This window comes from Fistularia commersonii, chromosome 2 (genome assembly GCF_037954325.1).
Source record: "Fistularia commersonii isolate RoL2024-O1a breed Wild chromosome 2, RoL_Fcom_v1.0, whole genome shotgun sequence".
Classification (NCBI taxonomy): domain Eukaryota; kingdom Metazoa; phylum Chordata; class Actinopteri; order Syngnathiformes; family Fistulariidae; genus Fistularia; species Fistularia commersonii.
The window spans coordinates 6542138-6559857 of record NC_141285.1 but is presented as its reverse complement, the minus strand read 5'-3'; the positions used below and the strand labels follow the sequence as shown (position 1 = coordinate 6559857).

At 42.4% G+C, this 17720-nt stretch overlaps 1 protein-coding gene across 2 annotated transcripts in view; it reads left to right on the top strand.

Moving 5' to 3' along the window:
• Positions 1-3214: 3214 nt before the first annotated feature.
• rin2a (Ras and Rab interactor 2a) overlaps positions 3215-17720 on the top strand; it is a 68755-nt gene continuing 54249 nt past the window's right edge. For both annotated transcript variants that reach the window (XM_086165158.1, XM_086165167.1), the window contains exons 1-2: positions 3215-3313; positions 3382-3443. The gene's annotated coding sequence lies outside the window, so the exon portion shown is untranslated. The remainder of the gene's footprint in view (positions 3314-3381; positions 3444-17720) is intronic.

Here is a 17720-nt window from a genome sequence, read left to right as displayed (position 1 = left end):
GGTGAGCTTCCAGATGATTAGACAACAACAGCTAGTGTTATCAGGGAGACAGGTAGAAGAGTACTTGGTGTGTCATCTGGAAGGAAAGTAGATAAGGAGACGTGGTGGTGGAATGAGGAAGTGCAGGAGTATATACAGAGAAAGCGGTTAGCAAAGAAGAAGTGGGATACTGAGAGGACTGAAGAGAACAGACAGGAGTTCAGGGAGATGCGGCGAAAGGTAAAGATAGAGGTAGCAAAGGCAAAACAAAGGGCGTACGATGACTTGTATGCTCGGTTGGATAGTAAGGAGAATGAGAATGATCTATACAGGTTGGCGAAACAGAGAGATAAAGATGGAAAGGATGTACAATAGGTCTGGGTGATTAAGGACAGAGAGGGAAATGTATTGACAGATGCTAGAAGAGTGATGGGAAGATGGAAAGAGTACTTTGAAGAGCTGATGAATGTGGAAAATGAAAGAGAGGCAAGGGTAGAAGAGGTGACTATTGTAGACCACAAAGTAGCACAAATTAGTAAAAGTGAGGTGAGGAAGGCATTGAAGAGGATGAAGAGTGGAAAAGCAGTTGGTCCTGATGATATACCTGTGGTGGTGTGAAAGTGTCCAGGAGAGGCAGCGGTAGATTTTCTGACTAGATTATTCAACAGGATCTTAGAGAGTGAGAAGATGCCTGAAGAAATGAGACAAAGTGTGATGGTGCCTATTTTTAAGAATAAAGGGGATGTGCAGAATTGTGGCAACTATAGAGGGATAAAGTTGATGAGCCATACAATGAAGTTATGGGAAAGAGTAGTGGAAACTAGACTAGGAAACTAGACTCTAGGAAACTAGAGCAGAAGTCAGCATTTTTGAACGGCAATATGGCTGCATGCCTAGGAAGAGTACTACAGATGTAGTATTTGCGTTGAGAATGCTAATAGAAAAGTACAGAGAAGGCCAGAGGGAGCTGCATTGTGTTTTTGTAGACCTAGAAAAGGCATATGACAGGGTGCCAAGAGAGGAGCTCTGGTATTGTATGAGGAAGTCTGGAGTGGCAGAGAAGTAGGTTAGACTGCTGCAGGACATGTATGCTTGCTGTGAGACATTGGTATGCTGTGCTGTAGGGGTAACAGAGAAGGTCAAGGTGGAGATGGGACTCCATCAGGGATCAGCTCTGAGCCCCTTCTTTTTTGCAAGGGTGATGGACAGGCTGACAGATGAGGTTAGACAGGAATCCCCATGGACCATGATGTTTGCGGATGACATTGTGATCTGTAGTGAGAGCAGACAACAGGTAGAGGAAAATCTAGAGAGGTGGAGGTATGCTCTGGAAAGGAGAGGAATGAAAGTTAGTCGCAGCAAGACAGAATATATGTGTGTGAATGAGGGGAACTCGGGGGAACGGTGAGGCTACAGGGAGTGGAGATCTAGAAGCTGGAGGATTTCAAGTACTTAGGGTCAACAGTCCAGAGCAACCGAGAGTGTGGAAAAGAGGTGAAGAGACGGGTCCAAGCAGGTTGGAATGGGTGGAAAAAAGTGTCAGGGGTACTACGTGATAGAAAACTTTCAGCCAGAATAAAAGGAAAGGTGTACAAGACAACGGTGAGACCAGCGATGATGTATGGACTAGAAACTGTTACAATGACCAAAAGACAGCTGGCAGAACTAGAAGTTGCAGAGATGAAGATGTTGAGGCTCTCTTTGGGAGTGACCAGGATGGATAGGATCAGGAATGAGTCTATCAGAGGAACAGCACATGTTTGATGTTTTGGAGAGAAGGTCAGAGAAGCCAGACTGAGATGGTTCGGTCATGTACAGAGAAGAGATAGTGAATATATTGGTAGACGGATGCTGGAATTGGAGCTGCCAGGCAAGAGGTCTCGAGTAAGACCAAAGAGAAGATTTATGGATGTAGTGAGAAAGGATATGAAGGTAGTTGATGTGGGAGAGGAAGATACAGACAATTGGGTTAAATGGAGTACGATGACTCTCTGTGATGACCCCTTATGGGAAAGGAGAAGAAGTTCATTGATGTCTTAGCTCTATTTGCTGCCTCTAAATTTCACATCCTTAGATATATTTCAGTTTTTTAACTACAAGGCAATGCAAGTTCAGAGATTGTGATCTCTAATTGTTGTGAAAAAAGCATTGCTTGGTCAGTTAACTGATTTATTTAAAGCACACAGTGGGCAATGGCTGAATCTGAATAAACTGTCCAACGATCTCACTAAAGGTTTCCACAGGCGTTAAGTTCTAAATGTTTTACATCACAATGATAACGTAACAAACCCAGAATTACATGAAAATTCCCTTTAAAACAGTCTAGTTTGTAATCAATATCCAGCCGTATTTGCCCCTTTTCCATCTTTCTCCTATCACATTCTAGAGGCCGCCCAAGATGCCATAGTATCTAACTGAATACAGATCCAGTGACCCCCCCCCTCCCCGAATAATTTGCAGTTGTTTTTGGACATGTAAGGAGGTTCTGTATTTCTTTGCAACAGTTTTGCATCCCAAAATATGGTGCATAGAGTTGTCTTTCAATTAAAACCCATAATGTTGCTGAAGACACGCAGGATCCAGAGCTTTCTTAGGATGCCAGCAGGCGGGGCACGTGATAACGTGATATGAAAGTTTACAAGGGGTATGTAGCTTTTTAAGTGACAAGGGCGGATTTCGAAAACATCACTAGTTTGTAGTCAGGAAAGTAAACGCCGGAAATCGGTATTTGGCCTTTAAAATAAAAGCCTATCGTTTCCTCATTTGAGGGAAGGCGTTGCACCTTCGGAACAATCTCACATTCTTGGCTCGTTATTTGATATAAATTTAAACACAAATTGGCAAAGCTTTCTTAAATAGTGCAGCAGGGTGCCACAGTTTTGCACCGATTTAATAAAATATGCCATCACGGTTTGATTATATATGTCAAAATCACACTGCGTAATTAGATCAATCATTTGCGCCTTGTGCTTGTTAGGTGCGACGGGATTCGTCACCAGACCCGGAATTTTTGGATTCATTCGGTCTAAAATTGTGCTGTCAGACAAAACATTCTTTTTAATCTCGACACTACTTACATTGTTGCTCGTCTTAAAATTTGTCATAGCAACTGAGTAGGCGAATGAATAAATACATAAATAAATACAACTCCACAACATAGTTAACAGTTTTGCATTTTATTTTGAAAAATACAAACGGAAGCTGTGTGTGCTTGACTCTACAATTACTGAAATACAATGCAGCCAACTGTAATTTGCTTCCTTGAACTGGTTTGGAACCATGCAAGAAACCGGCAAATGACGGCCACTGTTTACGTCCCTCTGTCCAATATTTTGTGAGTACATAACAACCTTCGACAATAACTTCGTTACGGAACTATAATGGTATTTGTATTTTATTCAGCGAGCGGCCGCCGCGGCGGCGTTTTCTTCTGCCGAACTGGAAAAACAAAAACCCCGTTATGGGTAAGTGCCACCAAAGTTAGCATTCCTTTGTGTTCACATTATGAACTGTCTATGTCGTAATTTTCCTCCTGTCTTACGAACCTCTGTTGTCAAATGCAAAGCTTTAACAGCCCTCACCCACCAACCCACACGCAAGCACGATATGAAATTCCCACCGGTTGAAGTTTTAGCTGTACTATAGCTTCAAGTACTTACTTCTCTTGACGTCAGGAATTCATCTGTAGGCGTTCGGCTCACCGTCACATGCCATTGGACGTCCGAGAAAAATCTGCCTCGTGAAGGCAATACCTTAAATGAATCTTTATTAAAACTTGAAATCATGTATTTGTCAATTCTAATACTATCGTGTTTAGTATGCCATTCATGAAAACTGTATTAGACCGGCGGTAGTTTCAATAACACGATTTAACCCTTTCCCGGTCTTCAATACGACAGACCCACTTTATTATTTCTTGCCAATAGCAAGAGTTTGAACTAATATTAGTACGTTCATTAAAAAAGTAGGCTCTAGGTGGAATAATAAAACACATTTTTTTACATGTAAGGAATTGTATCTCAAAATATTGGTGGTTACTTTACATACAGACACGAACGTTTGCTGATTCCTTTTACATTCACCTTACATTATATTTCTTTAACGTAGATCTTGCAGTAACTTTCAACTTCGAAAAAATACTGAATCCAACAATTAAAAGGTTATATTTTCACTGAAGTGTGTGTGAGTGTGTTTAGTTCAATTTTTTTAGAGAGATTTTATTCAAGTACTGTTGATAGAGATATGATAACAGACTAGCCATGATACATGTAACCAAAATCTTGTCCTTACTGTTTTGGAATGGGGATGAATCAAGCAAGTAAACGTGAGCTTTTGCCAACAACCCATCCTCTGAACACTGGCTTAGTTTTAAGTCACATATTGTATAATACCGTTGCAAGCTGTCAGATATGGTACATTTAAAGATTTTGCGTGTGATTATTTGTATACTTGGCAGATTTAACCTCCTGCACTGTTCTGGATAAATCTTAACAGAAGAGAATCAAAGGATACAAAAAGATAATATTTTCCAATACCTAAGCATTTTAAATTTCTCTCTATCATGAGGCCTACAACATGGTCTGCACCACTGAAAACACATAGTCATTAAACTTGAAAATATTTTAGAACCAGATGTATTGCAAAAGTCCAAAATACTACATCACATTAGTATAATGTACAGTCAAGGTGATTGTCTTTACTGTTCTTAAGATTACACTGAGGAAAATATTGCATTATACCAGTAAAATGATCAGTCAACAACCAGACCATGCGGTTCAAATCATTTTACACTATAGGATATGTTCTTTTTGTCGGTAAAAAAAATATCAAAAAACAAGCTCCAGATGAAAACATCTAGAACAGGGGTGTCAAACTCAAGGCACACAGGCCAGATCCGGCCAACAAATGTGTTTAATCCAACTTTCAAAGCTAAAAGATACCAGGTTCAGGGTGAATATAACAATAGGTGCATTAACAGTAGTTAATCTGTCATGATTTTACCTGTCTGACACACTTGAGAATAGCTTTTCCTCCATGTGGCCCCTGGGCTAAAATTGAGTTTGACACCCTTGATCTAGACGCTCTATGATGTCATACATCTATAGACAAAATAAACTCAGCTTTCTCAAGATATGTAAATTCATATTCCGTCTTGAGGTATGTGATAATAAAGCTTGTTTTTTCAGAGTAAATTATAATGGATTTTTGACACTGATGTTCACGTAGTTGTAACCTCAAGAAATCATGCGATTTCAAATGTTTTTACATTTTGAAAAAGTTTTCCTTAACATGAAAATATCAAAATCTCTGTAGGTTTCTACATTTTTCATAATGTAATGACATTTTAGTGAAAATCAAAAAAATATTTTTCCAATGTTTGCTGATATGCTCACCTTAACATCCCATTGTTTCTCCATTTCAGAAGGCACAGTTTCACTGGGTGGTTTGAATAAATTATAGTTTATTAGAAATATAGTTTATTAGACATAGAAATAATTTAGTTGAAAGGGATATAATGATATTAACCAGTGATAATTACATTACATTACAGTCATTTGGCTGACGCTTTTATCCAAAGCAGCTTACAAAAAGTGCCATTCAGTCACCGAAGATCAGTAATGTATTAATGTCCAAAATATTTCATTCGAATGTGTGGGGGGTGTCACTGTATCTAGAAAAGCAATATGAGCTTTTACCCACTAACGCAGAATTTTTAGAGCTGTCTGAAGTTTCAGCATAGTCTAGAAATTCACTTGTCAATGATTCAACATCAAACCCCTAACTTGTTCCAGCTCAGATACCAGTGTATAACCTATTGTTTACAAGGTGATTAGACTATCGAAATGCCTTCCGGGAATTTGTGAGGTTCACGGATTGTAAAATGATCTGTTTTTCTAAGCCTTCCATCAAATTTTTCTTCCATTACCTTTTCTTGGAGGAAGAATGGAAAAACATTGCCCGTTAAAGACCTTTGATTTTCAATCTCCTCAGAAATCTTTTAATTTTGGTAGTCCTTGTTGTCCGCTTTATAGGCTCTATAAAAGGGTAGACTTAACGATTATTACATTATGTTGTTTTTCATCATTTGTGTGGACTTGAGTTTCTGTTGGTGTTTTAATGGTATTTTTTGCATACTTTTTTGGATCGGGTAGGATAGGTATGATAGAGCATTTCTGTCTTACTTGAAGCCACTGTCGCTTATTAAGAATTAAGACAAGAGGTATTATAAACCAATAAAAGGAAGGAAATGAACTGATGAACATGGTTAGTTGTCAGTCAATGCATTGGTATCAGTATTCCAGACGCAAGCTATGTCCCTGACTAATAGCAGTGGTGGGCCGTCAGGCCTCCTTTGCTGGCCTAAAAAAATATCTGAATCACAGACTGATTTTATTATATTTTGTCAATGAATACTTATCATATAATTCGAAATGGTCTGTCTTCTTCCTTTCAGATACTTTTCCCTGGCTGTGCTGCTTCCAGACATGTATTTATATATTAAAGAATCTAACCAATCACATTTCAGCCATTATTTGGCTGAAATGCCAGGCATGGTCAAAGTCAAAGACATCTGCCTGGAGGCCTGCAGAATCACTCACAGGCGCTTTAGCAAAATATGACTGTTGATGAAGCTAGTGCTTCAACCAATCAGATTTTGAGTTGCGACAACCCCATGACACTTCCTCAATACTTTTCTGTATTGTACTTGTATTTCTTCTCATAATTTAATACAAGGAAAAAGCAACCACCAAAAAATAACCCAGCATCAAACACTTTTTTACATGGCTATAATAATTTTCATTTCCTGGTCTGGGGATCAGACTAAATCAAAGCTAAGTAGATTTGATACAAAGAAATGGTATTCTGCTGTGCCTCATGAACAATTGAGAAACTTATTAGCCAATGTTAGTGAAGTCTGACCAGAACAAATAAATTCTCCGGATAAAATATATACACTGCCAGCATTTACTTTCCCCTTTTCAATGTTCCACAAACCCACACTGTCAACTTTCGGTCTGATATGCGTACTGCAGCATTTTTGGTGTTTCGTATGGTCTGATGTATATGGAGTTTGTTTTCTAAACATTGGTGTCTGCTCTCTGAACTATTTGAAAACAATGTATGACAACTAAACCAAACATTGGACCAGTGACTTGATGAACCCTGTTCAATCTAGACCAGTGACCACCAGAAACCCCAGCAGTTATATACCGGAATCTCTCCATCGTCTCCTACAAATGCAGAAGTTTCTTCCACCTCCTCCTCTTCCTCCACCACACATTTGTAGGACAGGACTGAGCATCCGAAGTCCAACCCTCCTCTATCTCCTGACAAGGTGGAGGTGCTGGTGAGCCTTCCTGACCAGTTCGGAAGTTTAAGTTGCTCCAGGGGGGGTCCTCATTGAACTTAACACCCAGGTACCAGCAACTGGAGGCCACATCCAAAGCTGCTCTTCTGATGTGCAGGGGAGGGGGTTAAGGACTTTCTCTCTTGAACAGAGGTTGTTTTCTCTGCACCAGCACTCCAGGTGTTCCACTTCCTCTCTTATTTGGACTCATCATTGTAAGTGATGCATCTCACCACTGTCATGTCATTCACAAACTTAACTATATGACAGCTGGGGTTCATAACGGAACAGTCATATATCAGCAAAGTGAACAGGAGGGGGTTCAGCACACAGCCCTGAGGAGAGCCTGTGCTGAGGGGGATGGGGAGGAGGAGCTGTTGTGAATCCTGAAAGCTTGCAATCTGTCTGTTGGGAAGTCCTGTAACCAGTCGCAGTGGGTGGATTTTAGTCCAAGTATGTGGAGTTTCTGCACCAAGATATGTGGGATGATGTTGCTGAATGCAGATGAAGTCATTGAGGAGGAAGCCCACATAAGAGTCCTTATTCACCAAGAGCCAAGAGGGCTGTGTGGACCTCTGATGATATAGCATCATTCGTGGAGCGGTTCTGCCAGTATGCGTACTGGTCAGAGTCCATGGTGACATTAATGTTGTCTTAATGTTCGCTATGACTAGCCTTTTGAGCCACTTCGTGACTATCAGAGTGAGAGCAACTGGCTGGTAGTCATCCAAGTCTGTCACTGTGGAGGTTTTGGGAACAGGGATGATGACATTACAGCCATTTAGCAGACGCTTTTATCCAAAGTGACCTACATGATGGTGGATGTCTTCATGCAGGTGAGGACAGCTGCTTGAGAGGGGGAATCATTGTAGATGTCTAACACCTCTGACAGGTTTACATAGAGATGCAGGTGTGTTACAACATTTCCTCTCTTGAACCGGCTTCTGTATTTTGTCTTTTCGGGCAGCGCAAACTGTTCTTATATAGACAAACAGCCAAAACACAACTAAAGTTTTTGTCTGACCTTTCTTTCTGGTTGATAATCGTTTTTCACAAATCACACCCAACATTTTTCTAACCCCTTTCCAATGTCCTTGCCCTTCAATTCTTTTCCCCACTCATCATTACTCTTGACTTCTGACCCTAGGTACTTAAAATCGTCCACCTTCTTTATCTCTAGACTCTGTAGACTCACTGTTCTACTTAGGTCATTCTCATTCAACCTTCATTCCTTTCCTTTCCAGGGGTACATCTCAATCTCTCTAGATTTACCTCCACCTGTTCTCTGTTCCCACTGCAGATCACAATGTCATCTGCAAATATTATAGAACTCCCTGTCTAGCCCATTCATCACTATAACAGACAAGAAGGGGCTCAGAGCTGATCCCCGATATAGTCCTACCTCTACTGTGATCTATCATGCCCTGCACCACTCCAGCATACTTCTCTGTCTCTCCAGACGTCCGCATACATCCCGACAACCTTTCCTTTTGCATTTTCTAGATCCTCAAAGGTACAATCCAGCAGCCCTGCATCTGAAGTAGTCTGACTTGACATCAAACCATACTGCTCTTCATAACTGCTCAGTTCTACCCTCAATATAGCTTCCACTACTGTTTCCCATACCCTCATTGTATGGCTCATCAACTTTTCTGTAGGCACCACAACTCTGAACTTCTCCCTTGTTCTTAAACATTGGCACCAGCACACTCTGCCATTCCTCAGGCATCCCCTCAAAGGATCATCAATGCTCAGTGTTAAATGCCGCATACACATAGGGACAGAGCGATCTGTCCATCCTCTGCATTCATTTCATGCGGAATTCTTTGTTTTCAGGAAGATTGCTGACCCGAGCCAAATACAGTGAACAGAGCAGTATCACCAGAAGTCCTGGGGGCAGTGTTGCACAGTATGGTCAAGTGAATGGAGAACAAGAAGGCAACATTGCATTGGAATAATTAGGGAGAAAAAAAATTCTGTCCATATGCCGTGTTATATTTAATGGGTGCACAGCCCACTGATGTCCACTATGCTCCCTCTTGTTGGTTTTTTGTTTCATAGAATCTACATTATCACAAGCTTCTCCACAGTTGCCATTTTTAGTGTCCAAAAGGGAACATGGCACTTGAAAGTAAAGGCTGAACTCTTACACTGCCCTAAAGTGGATGTATTACTTAATGACCATGACAATGTAAAGCACACAGGTTCAAATGTCCCTTGTCTGTAAATTCCGTGCAGTTGGGATGCCCACAGTTTGTAGTTACGCACTTTAGTTGAGGCTTTCTATTTGATGAATGCAGGGTGGGGGTTACTGTACTGTGTTCACAGTGTTGCTTTGCACAGCTTGTCCTCCTCCCACTCAAGATTTGTATTTGTTCATTTGATTCTGCTGCAGAGAGGGTTTTTTATGGAAAAAAAAACAATACTTTCTGAGAGAAGGGCACCACCTGAACAGTGGAATGCTTCCGACACACTCAACTATTGACATTTTTTTTTTTATGAAATTACATAGCTGGGATCGCATCTCCCATTTTAAAGCCTTCTATGCCACAGGAAGTCCTGTGATAATTATGTACACTAACCAGCCACTTTATTAGGTACACCTTACTAGTAACGGGGTGGACCCCCTTTTGCCTTCAGAACTGCCTCAATTCTTTGTGGCATAGATTCAACAAGGTGCTTTAAGCATTCCTCAGAGAGTTAGGTCCATATTGACATGATGGCATCACACAGTGCGCAGATTTGTCGGCTGCACATCCATGATGCGACTCTCCCGTTCCACCACATCTCAAAGATGCTCTATTGGATTGAGATCTGGTGACTGTGGAGGCCATTTGAGTACAGTGAACTCATTGCCATGTTCAAGAGACCAGTCTGAGATGATTCCAGCTTTATGACGTGGCGCATTATCCTGCTGAAAATAGCCATCAGCAGGTTGGGTACATTGTGGTCATAAAGGGATGGACATGGTCAGCAACAATACTCAGGTAGGCTGTAGCATTGCAACAATGCTCAATTGGTACCAAAGGGCCCAAAGAGTGCCAAGAAAATATTCCCCACACCATTACACCACCACCACCAGCCTGAACCGTTGATACAAGGCAGGATGGATCCATGCTTTCATGTTGTTGACGCCAAATTCTGACCCTACCATCCGAATGTTGCAGCAGAAATCGAGACTCATCAGACCAGGCAACGTTTTTCCAATCTTCTATTGTCCAATTTCGATGAGCTTGTGCAAATTGTAGCCTCAGTTTCCTGTTCTTAGGTGAAAGGAGTCGCACCCGGCGTGGTCTTCTGCTGCTGTAGCCCATCTGCTCAAAGTTCGACGTACTGTGCGTTCAGAGATGGTCTTCTGCCTACCTTGGTTGTAACAGGTGGTTATTTGAGTTACTGTTGCCTTTCTATCAGCTCGAACCAGTCTGGCCATTCTCCTCTGACCTCTGGCATCAACAAGGCATTTCCGCCCACAGTACTGCCGCTCACTGGATATTTTTTCTTTTTCGGACCATTCTCTGTAAACCCTAGAGATGGTTGTGCGTGAAAATCCCAGTAGATCAGCAGTTTCCGAAATACTCAGACCAGCCCTTCTGGCACCAACAACCATGCCACGTTCAAAGTCACTCAAATCACCTTTCTTCCCCATACTGATGCTCAGTTTGAACTGCAGGAGATTGTCTTGACCATGTCTACATGCCTAAATGCACTGAGTTGCCGCCATTTGATTGGCTGATTAGAAATTAAGTGTTAACGAGCAGTTGGACAGATGTACCTAATAAAGTGGCCGGTGATTGTAGATTCTCTGAGGGGTGGGAGATGCTGAGACTGGGTTAGGCGGTTCACTTTTACAGAGCTGCCTGTGTGCTAGTTTGACTATCTGCTTCACAAGCTGCTACATTTTTATCTTAATTTTCAGACAGTAAAATTTGACTCTTAATTTGTTAAAGAGAGAAAGACCCACATTGTCACATTCAGTCTTTCATACAGCGCAACATCAGCAAAATATGACCACTGCATTTTACCTATCATAGATGAACCATGAGCAGAAGGCAGCTAATGAGTAGTACTGGGGAAGCAGTTAGGGGTTCGGTGTTTTTCCCAGCAACACTTCAACAGGCTCAGACAGAGGTTGATGTGGCCCACAGGCTGTAAAATGCCCATGTCGGGCCCAAAAGGAGTGTAGGAGTTGAGCCAGGATTGTTTGGTTCCTAGAAAGACCACTCGTCTTTGTCTTCCACCTTCCAGGTGATGAGACTGCAAGCTTTTGGAAATGGGTAGACATACAAACAGACAGTCATGTAGAGCAGGGGTTCTTAACCTTTCTGACCCCGAGGCCCATTTTTTTCAGTACAGAGGGGTCCAGGGCCCATTAAATATAATCTTAATATATATTATTTATTATATTATATAATATTTAATATGTATTATTTAATATATGTACACTGTATAGGTTTATAAATTATCTCACTCTTGGTTTGATTTGTATTCAATTCAATGGTCAGTAGCTTCTTTGCAGCGGCCTCTCCGATCATCTCACGGCACATATCAACAGCAGCAGGCAGAACCAACTCCTCCGCTATGGTGAATGGTTTCTTACTTTGTGCCACACGTCTGGCTACGAAGTAACTAGCTTTCAGTGCACTTTTAGAGTTGCCAGTCAGTGACACGTTCAATCTTTTCTGCATCTGCAGCCCATCTTCTTTTCTCTTGAAAAATTCCACCGGCTTTCCCACAAGCTGATGCTTGGTCTCTAGGTGCCGCTGTTGTTTTGACGGCTTAAGTGCTTCGTTAGACAGCGTTAACCCACACTCCACACACTGGACTCTTGGCACTGCCTCGCTACCTCCGTTTACGAAGCCGTACTTAATGAAGTCGGGCTTGTACTTGCGCAAAAATTTACTTTTTGGCGGGGGGGTCGTCTTCCTTTTTTCATTTTAAATATTTCTCCATCTTGTTTGTTTACAGCCAGCTGAGTGTCTTCTTCTCCTTATTTATGGAGCTGGTTAAAGTAACAACTGACTGATGCATTAGCGCCACTACATGGTCAGGAGTTGTTATTGCGTCCCGCAGCCCTCGGGGCCCACACGTACAAAACAGATTTTTTTTGCGGCCCACTAGAATGGCGCTCGGGGCCCAAGTTTGGGCTGCGGCCCTATGGTTAAGAATCACTGATGTAGAGCATACAAACTCACGAAAGTTTACACACGAAAGACCCCCGGTTTGGATTTGAAGCAGGGACTCTCATGCTGTGAGGCTACAGTGGTAGCCACTACAGAACTTACTTTGTAGATCGTACAGCTTAACAGGTACAGCAGAGTGGATGGTTGAATCTATGTCTGGTTAGATCCTGGATTTGGTTATTTTGTTTTGAAATGATTGGTTTTGTGTTCTTTACTGCCTAGATATTTTACTGCAGTGAACCAGGTGTGGATAAAGGTATGAAGACCTGGTATCTTGTGTTCATTGTTATGACAAAATGTTTTAAGAATGTTTTGTTATCTCTGTAGTATTTGCTGAGTCATGCCTGCTTGTCAAATGTTGTGCTGTGATGTGCATGGGTTTCAGAGAAAAATACAGTTTCATGTAATGTGGGAAACACCCTGCTAGGGGTGTGTATTGTTAAAATGTGGCCTCTATCTATTTTTGTTGACATTGTTGTAATGTTTTAAAAACCCAATGAACTTGTATGTCAGGAGGCAGCATCTCTTGCAGTGAGGTACCTCTGCACATGAGTGCAATCTAATTGCTGATTCGATATCTTCTAACATCTAATTCATGGAGAAATTATCTGGCAAGTGGTATATGAAGATCTAAAAACACACACCAACTCAAATATGCCTATTTTCCATTTGTGTTTGTGTACTTTACAATCATCTGTGCCAAGCAAAGGCCACCAACAAAAACTGTCTCTGGTGATTGCTTGTCCCCCAGGTTTCCTTTCTCAGGGTTTGTTAGAGCTCATCCATTAGTTGTTAATTGTGTTACATCACTGTAATGAGTGAAAGATTAGCAATAATACCAAACACATTCCATTTTTTCATAAGCCCAACACTAGGAAAAGACTTATCAGATTACCACCTCATACTTAACGGCCGAGAGGGAGTGCTCTGCAAGTCCAGTAAAACTCAGAAAATGTCCTTCCGACTTTTAGTTTTTTGTCTTGGACTATGAAAATTGTTAGGTATAAGCCAAGCATAAGTCACTTACATAGTTTATCAACGCCTCTTAATTCGACACAAAAGTGTTGCATTACATTAAAATAAAGGCATTTGGCAGATGCTTTTAACCAAAGCGACTTACAAGAAGTGCAATTCAGTTACCGAAGATCCGAAGTACCAGTCATCAGAAGTCAGAAGTGCTCACTCAACCAAATAGCCATCTCAAAACAATATACATATATATACTTTTTTTTTTTTTTTTTGAGGGGAGGGGTGGGGGAGTTGGGGCTAAGTGTGATTAGTAGGGTAGTGCTTGGTGAAGAGGTATGTTTTCAGCTCACAGCGAAAGATGGGCAGCGACCCCGCTGTTCTGACCTTTTTCGTGAGTTTGTTCCACCGCTGAGGAGCCCAGACCGAGAAGAGCCCAGACCGGTTCGATTAGCAGCCAGGGGCTCTGAGTGTTGGGATGGACAGTCGCCCAGAGGTGGCAGATTGGAGGGGACGGCTAGGGACGTGTTGCTTGACCATAACCTGGAAATAAGACAGGGCTGTCCCATTCACTGCCCGGTAGGCAAGCGCCAGGGTCTTGAACTAGATGCGGGTGGCTACCAGGTGCCAGTGTAGGGACATAAGAAGGGGAGTTGTGTGGGAGACTTTGGGACGGTTGAACACCAGGCAGGCTGCCGCTTTCTGAATAAGCTCCAGACGTCTGATGGACACTGCTGGGACACTAGCAAGGAGGGAGTTGCAGTAGTCCAAACGAGAGATGACTAGAGCCTGGATGAGTATCTGTGCTGTATCCTCAGTGAGCAATCTGCGGATCATCCTGATGTTTTAGAGAAGGAATCTGAAGAAACGTGTGACTGCTGCGACATTCGCTGAGAATGACAGTTGGTTGTCTAGGACCGCACCCAGGTTTCTCGCAGTTGGGGTGGGCCTTACCACAGTGTTGTCAATGTTGATGGCCAGATGTCTGTGCGGACAACCTTTCCCCTGGAGAAAGGGCAGTTCAGTCTTTTCTAGGTACAGCTTCCGATGGTTAGTTGCCATCCAATCTGAGATGTCGGACGGGCAAGCTGCAATTCGGTCTTCCACCTGTGTGTCAGACGGAGGGAGGGACAGGATCAGCTGTGTGTTGTCGGCATAGCAGTGGTAAGAGAAGCTATGTGAGCGAATGACCGAACCAAGCGATGTTGTGCACAGGAAAAAGAGGAGAGGGCCAAGAACCGAACCTTGTGGAACACCAGTAGACACTCTGCGTGGTTCAGACACAGCCCCCCTCCATGTCACCTGGTAGGAGTAACCTGTCAGGTAGGATGCTAACAGGGAGAGTGCAGAGCCTGTGACACTCAGACTCGAGGGTGGACACAAAGTTGACTGTGTCGAATGCGGCTGGCAGATCAAGAAGTATGAGCACAGATGAGAGAGAGGCTGCTCTTGCTTCCTGTAGTGATTGTGACAGGAGGGCCTTCTCTTTCAAGTAACATACTTACAACCCTGACTGAAGAGGGTCCAGGAGGTTGTATTGCTGAAGGTAGAGAGAGACTTCGTTAAAAACTGCACGCTCCAGTGTTTTTTTAAAAAAGGTTGTAGGGAGACGGATCTATAGTTTTTTGATGTCAGTTGGGTCAAGTGCTGGTTTCTTGAGCAGGGCGACCCTTGCAGACTTAAATGCAGATGGATAGCAGCTTGTCTGGAGAGACTTGTTGATGAGGTGAGATAGGAATGGGAGAAGGTCTGGTGCTATGGATTGTAAGAGGGGGGAGGAGACCGGGTCAAGGGAGCAGGTGGTTGGGCGGCTCGATGTTATGAGTTTGAGGACCTCGGGGGGAGAGAGAGGGGAGAATAGGGTAGGCTTAGGTGGACTTGGAGGGCATGAAGAGGACAGGTTGGAGGGGGGCGGGTAGTGACTGGTGCGGTTGTTGGGAAGGGAGAGGAGGGGAGGATGGCTGTGGAGCTCATCGGATTGTGAGAGAAAGTGGATCTAATGTCGTTTACTTTCTTTGCATCAAGTTCCTCCAGAAACCCCTGAAGGGTCTCGGTGGACGGTACACAACTACAACTGTGAGTCTCACTGGGTGAATGACAAAAATGGCATGGAACTCAAAAGAGGATGAAAGAAAGTGTGGGATGGAAACAGGAGAAGATTTCCATTCTTGGCAGACTAACAAGCTAGTGCCACCCCCACCCCCATTAACTCTGGGCGTGTGAGTGAAAGTGTACACATTTGACAGGGCAGCCGGTGTGGCTGTGTTTTCGGGTGTAATCCATGTTTCTGTGAGAGCTAGAAAGTTGAATGTGAGAGTGGATTGGCAGGTTGCAATGAAATCTGTTGCCTTTTCTTTCACTGCTGACCTGCAGTTTCAGAGAGCCCCAGATACCTCCTGCTTAGTGTAATTAGATACGGTTAGATATATGAAGTGGGAATGATTGCGGCATCTAGGTGTGAGCCAAAGCCTGCGGGTGGGTGCTACGCCGGGGATGGGAAGGAAGCACATGGTCTAGACTAGATTAACGGTTGGGGGGTGGTTGGACCTGGGTTTTGTCGGTTTTGCTTGACTGTGTTTTTGCTTTGAAATTTTTTGCGTTGAAAAAGTTGACTGGACTACCTTAATTCGCGGTGCCCTTCACTACGGGAGTACAGCTATGAAACGCCAGCTTTCAAGAGTGGCTGGAATTTAAGAAGCACTAATTGTCAGTCAATCGCTGACAGGTGGGAGACTGGGATACGCCCAGATACGTCCTAGGTTGATGGGCCAATCAAAAACGAAACCAATCACACCAAGGACTAGAACCACCTCAACAACAGCAACACCAGCAACAACAAGCTACTTTCACCCTGTATACTAAAGTAAATTAACATCTACCCACAATAATTAACTTCTACACTGGTATGCTGCAACAATTTTCTCCATAGTTAGTGTTGGTGTTTTTGAAAAAAAAAAAAAAATTCATCCAGAATGGTATCTCAGTTTATAATATATTAGGCTTTGACTGCAAACGAAGAAAGCAAAAGCAAAAATACAGTTGTATGAATGGCTATTTAACACAATGATGACTTGCTTTGGGGTGCAGTGAAGCTAATGCCAGATAACTTGTTTCTTCCATAATTATGCACGGCAGTTTCTGCATCTCTCCACTCTACATGAGTTAACAGTAACTCTTCTAAATGGCCAGGCTGCTTAAAATGATCAGGGTCTCTTTGATGATGTAAGATTCATGGAAAAAAGCACACAGTTCAGTGTGCCCCTGGATTGTCCACATTTGCTGCTTTGAGGCTACAATTAAATGTCCACTGTAACAGGAACATGATTTAAGGGGTCCATTGCTTATTTCATGCTTATGTTTTGAACAAAACATGAATAAACCAATCACATTTTGGCAACATGCAAGAGCTGTTAGAACGCCAGCTAAGCAAATTTAAAATATTAGGCTTCAGCTAACTCACGGCAAGGCAGTAAAACAGCTTATCAAACAATACTGAAAAGCCATTGATTGCTTTATTCATCCTCTTTAGTGTCAGAGTTGAAGAGCCTCAGAAAATCTCTGTCACACACCCTTTCAGTCTCTGTCGGTGTTGCTCACAATGTTAGTTCCAACTTGATAACTTTAACAACTATGTCTTTCGGGAGTTTTTCTTTTGGCATAGTCATCCGCTTAAAAATCACCATTGGTGGAAGCTTTTGTCCGGATGCAGTGCAGCTCAAAACACATGTTAAATGTCCACTTAAATGACACTTGTCCAAATGTCCGAGTCCACTAAAACGTTTCCAAGTTCTGGCCATGTGGCCTGAACTTTCATGACCTCTGAAAGCCTTTGTTGTCTTTTGGCATTGAATAAGTTCTTTACACTGCCATCTCCAACATCTTACCATTGATTCATTAATGCCAAGCTTATGTGCAGCAGCTCTATTTCCTTCCTGGGTAGACAGATCAATTGCTTTCAACTTGAAAGCTGCATCACATGCATTTCTTTCTGTGCTTTCCATGATGAAGGTGTGAAAAATATGTTGCTTTGACTGTGCCAAAAACTAGCATCTTCTTTGCATTGACCTCTTGCATCGGTCTCGTGTTTGCACTTCCTGCTAGAGCTAGTCATGTGATCATTTTATATTTTGTCACAACCCAAATGAGACTGCTTTAATAAACAAATGCTTATACATGAACAAAATATAGGAATATGGCTTATGAATTCAAGTAAGACAACATTTATTTTGAATTAATTTGAATTTCAA